The sequence below is a fragment of the Staurois parvus genome, unplaced genomic scaffold, assembly GCF_062004578.1.
Source record: "Staurois parvus isolate SC_StPar_1 unplaced genomic scaffold, SC_StPar_1.0 ptg000410l, whole genome shotgun sequence".
NCBI lineage: Eukaryota > Metazoa > Chordata > Amphibia > Anura > Ranidae > Staurois > Staurois parvus.
The window spans coordinates 962844-967787 of record NW_028318206.1 but is presented as its reverse complement, the minus strand read 5'-3'; the positions used below and the strand labels follow the sequence as shown (position 1 = coordinate 967787).

At 45.2% G+C, this 4944-nt stretch overlaps 1 pseudogene; it reads right to left on the bottom strand.

The window, feature by feature from the left end:
* Positions 1–252: 252 nt before the first annotated feature.
* LOC149455021 (small ribosomal subunit protein eS21 pseudogene) lies at positions 253–634 on the bottom strand (annotated as a pseudogene).
* Between the last annotated feature and the right edge of the window lie 4310 nt (positions 635–4944).

The following is a 4944-nucleotide window of genomic DNA, read 5'->3' as shown; positions in this document are numbered from 1 at the left end:
GCCTGATATGAGGAGGTCTAAAGACCCCACTGGGAGGGACGGATGGATGGATGGCTGAGCAGGTGCGAAGTCAGACAGGCCGGGTCGGTAACAGAGAGGACGGTACGGTACAAGACAGCGGGCAGAGAATAGTCGGGTCACACACCAGGTCAGCAACAGCAGATCAGATCCAATAGGGGGCATCCAAGAGAGAGGTCAGGCAAAGCAAGGGTCTGGGCAGGAGAATATAGCAAGGTCAGAGCACAATCCGGGTCAGTTGCGGTCGGCCAGGTCCCAGTGCCCGCGTTCCTCCACAGGGCGGTGCACTGCGCCTGCGCCGAGCCCATTGCGGCGGTGATCTCCGACAGAAACAATGCCAGCAGATTTTGCCAGCCTGAGAATGGCATCACCAGATTCACCCATCCTACGAATGCTGCCGCAGATAACGTAGGTGTTGTACTGGACAGTTACTCTGCCTGTTGTCTTTTCAACCTCTGCAATATTAATCTGGATGGAGGCATGGTCCTTGGCACCAATGATTTTGTTTCTGGCAGAACATTTACGGGGGACGTACAAATTCACCAGCGTCGTTCTGCATTGTGGACTTTGGTTACAGTCACGAGGACCTCACACTCGCTGTAATGGTCGACAAGAAAGAGGAGAGAGAGGTTGTAAAGGCTTTTAAAGCATTTCCTATGGATCATTTTGGATACTGCAGTTTTCGGTCATTTTACTGATGTGAAAATTTGAGGTTTGACATATATGTTTTCTAGTTATTTGAGACATCCTCATCTTTTATATGTAGCCAGGTGCTCTGCTGGCCTTGCGCCTGCTCTCTTTGTCTCCCCCCTCCCGCCGCTGTGCTGCCTTGCGGGCTGAGAGGAGCTTCAGTTGCAGCCACTGCCTCTCACCCTGGGCTTCCCCACTGTGCAGTATCAGCTGTATTCCCTTTGAGAGCAATGCCCACTGGAAGTAATGGGGCCTGAACTACAGCCCCCATTAGACCTGGCAGATGACGGAGGAGAACTGATGACCTTTTCCTGGGCAAATTCTGATGAAGGTGGCTGTGTAGTGCAGAGCAAGAGAGAGAGAGAGAACCTTCTGCCCTGTGTTTTGGGAACCATCCCAGATGGCAGGGAGAGAGAGAGGGAGATTGAGCCACTTTAAAAAATTGCCCTTTGCTGTGCCTCTATCTGGGGAGTCCTAGTGCACTGAAGGACTGAGCTGTTGCCAGGATACAGTCCATGCTGTGCTGAGAACCGGAGTCACCCCAGGCAACCCAGAAGAGAGCTGGGTTGAGGGACTACTGCTGCTGTGTCGCTGGGTCTGGTGAGAGGGCCTTGCAGCTATGATCTGTTGCCACTAGAGACTGAGTCCTTAGAAACTGACTATACAGCTGTCTTATAGCCCTACTACTGCCTACAGGCCTTATTGTCACTATCCCAAGGCACGCCAATGGTACCCTTGGGCCCCAACGCTAGCCAGCTGAAGAGTCTGGACTAAAGATGGCCCCTTTACAATTGCTACACAGAGACCTTTGCCCCTTTTATTAGTTTAGGAGGTACCTCTCAGTAGATGCTGCACCATACCCTAGCCATTCTCCTAGAGCGGTTTTGTTCTCGGCGTGTCTGAGGGGCTGAGGTTGTTCCTGGAGTCAAGGCACAGAACAGAGAACCCAAATTACCTAGCAGCTCCTTTGGTGTAGCGCTACATATATTTTACCAAACATGTGAGATGATATTTGTGTGCACTAAAATTAATTTCAGTGTGTTTTAGTGAACATTTAGATTTGATAAACCATTGCCCAAACATCTTGCAACATACAAAATTGCAGTTACCATTATTTGATTCTATGGGCCCTTTACTTTCAAAATATAGGTAATGTTGTTTGGGGATTTTGAGTAATATTTAGGCCAAAATGAGCATTTTAACACGTGAGCATAAAATGAAAAAAAAATGTTCTGTCCATGTCCATGTGTACGGGCAGCCTTCAGCTCCAATTTGTGGATGGTACCATTCATCTTATTGGGAGTATGGACTGTCAATTTAAACAAGTTACTTGCAGTCTTTCAGTAAGTTTCAGGTAGTGCAGAAGATTGCCAGCAGCTTGACAGGCAGCACTATTAGGATTCAAGTGTAACATCCCCAAACTCGTTGCCTTAGACTTCAACAAAACTGCTTGATGCTTGCTGAAAGCTCTGTTAGGGTCCTTTCACATGGGCTTTCCAATTATGCATCCGCATACATCCACTTATCTACAAGTTGACCAGGTCTGAAAATAAAAAATTGGAAAAGGACTGCATCCTTTCCTGTGTTTATGGACTTTAAGCATTTGTAAAGGCTATCTTTTTTTAAAAAATAATAAACATGTTACTTGTGCTGTGCAATGGTTTTGCATAGAGCAGCACTGATCATCCTCTTCTGGGGCCCCCTGCCGGAGCTCCAGCTCCCCTCTTCTCGCTGTGCCACTTCCTATGATGGCACACCTGCGGGCTCAATCTCGAGCTGCGCTGCGTGCATCTTTTGACACACACAGCGCAGCTCAACCTTGTCTCAGGATTTGATTGACAGTAGCAGGAGGCAGTGGCTCCTGCTGCTGCCTCTGTGAGCAGAGAGAGACGAGCGAGCCACTGCAGATGGGCACAGAACTGGATCAAGATACTACTCAAGTAAGTATAAAGGAGGGGGAGGGGTAAGGATGCTGGGACATTTTTTGCCGTACTACAGGGAAAGCTTTAAGGTAAAATGTGTCCAGACTTTAAAACCACAATAGACTTATGTAAATGGCCTCAAGTTAATTTTCATCTGGCCTTCACTAGATTCAACATAGGTCCAGAAAGGTCTGGAAAAAAAAAATGAAACTGAATAGGTAGAGATCTCACAAAAGTGACAACTGTCCCATTCAGCAGAAGATCTGTTACGGATGGACTAGACGAGGATAGCCATGTGAAGGGCTTTAAATGCTTTTTAAAAGCAGACACACCCTTAATGGCAGCTATCCTGAATACATCAATATTTCCCTCTGACAAGGTTTCACAATCAGAAAACCAAAATATTATTTGGCAGAATGAAATTACAATTTGTGAAATATCAAATATGAAACAGATGTTCTGCCTCTCTTAGGACCTCTAATGTGTCCCATTAGCCTTCAGGCCCTTGTATATACAGTATGGGTGTGATAACTAAATGGTACCTACATTAATGTAACAACTTTGATGAAGGCAACTCTATTAAAATAGGAATTACGGATTTGGTAGGAAAAAAAAGGGGTGTGTATTGTTTAGCTGTCCTGCCATACTATTTACAACAGGCCATATTGGAGAGGCCTCATTAAGAGTCTTTTACAAACCCTGCTAGTGGAGGTTTATGACAGGTCTACATTCTGTCAAACTTTCTCTGCTTTGTGTCACATATTATTATTATTTCAGGTACTTATATAGTGCTGTCAATTTTATACAGCACTTTACATATATATTGTACATTCACATCAGTCCCTAACCCTCAAGGGGTGTACAATCTAAGATCTCACATTCATATACAAGGGACAATTTAGACAGGATCCAATTAACCTACCAGCATGTCTTTTGAGTGTGGGAGGAAACTGGAGTACCCAGAGGAAACCCACGCAGGCACAGGGAGAACATGCAAACTCCAAGCAGGAGGTGCTGTGGCTGGGATTTGAACCAACGACCCTAGTACTGCCAGGTGGAAGTGCTAACCATTTAGACACTGTGCTGCCCACATATGTCTTGAGTTGGGCTGTGTTCACCTCCCATGAACTCCTAGCACAGACATGAGATTTAAATCTGTTTCTGTCACCAACCTGTACATTTTGGAGAAAATTAGGGTGGTACAGTGTTCAGTACAACTTCCCACACAGTTTGGGGTTCATCAGACCTTACTATGAAAGAGGCCCACTGTTACTAGACGTTGGTTGTAGGAGGTACATCCCCAAAACTTTTTCATACTTCATACCCAATCAGTGACTATAAAGAAGAATGAGGATTGGGTGTGACACAACAGGAAACAACTGAATCTAGAGGATCAGCATGACGGCCGGATATGTAGCATTTTTCTTAGGACGTTTCCACCATTTTTCACATTAGCCGCACTTTGCTAAGGATGACAGATAAACTTATTGTTTCTTTATTTTTATCCCCGAAACTTCATTTCCATTTCTTCTTAGCTGTGGATTAACTTTCATAAACTGATTTATCTGCAAGAGTTTTTAATAACGTTTGTAGATGAGTATGTAATAGTGTCAGGAGATTATCAGAGCAGACAGTAATTAAAATGAAGGTGGAACAGCGATAAATGGAATTGTCAAACACCCCTCTGAATCCCTAAAAGTCCATAGAAGAAAAGCACCCTCATTATTCAGCTTCACTTTGCCTAGCATGGCAACTAACATAGAGCACCAGGACGTATGGCAATATCCTAGTTACATAGGTAATCAGGTTCCACCAATGAATCAAGATCCTAAAGTGACACTAAATCCTATCCTTATCCTTTTTCAAAAATAATCCATACAATTCCACTGCTTAATGGCCTTGTGATCTATTTTCCATGGAATGGTTTCTTACGCCTCCTTACAACATCCTCCATGATCTCCCACACCTCTACTTTTACCGCTCATTTATGTTTGGAACTAGCAGTGCATGTAAGGTCCCTTTCACATGGGCAAAGGCCTATGCATTCCTATGGACAGGTGGGTGTAAACAGACTTGTGTCCGTTTACACCCACCTACTTCCGGGTCTGATCCAATCCACTAAAAAAACCAGAAGGAGATCCACCCTCTTCCATTTAGTGGGATCAGAGGGGGGTCAGGTGTAAACGGACATCATAGTCCACTTACTCCCGGCCACCCATAGGGCATCGTGTACTCTGTCCATGTTGTGTATAAACTGGGTCGACATGGACCTGTCATCAGCCCGCTCTGCCCTGATCAGCAGGGGACCTATGAG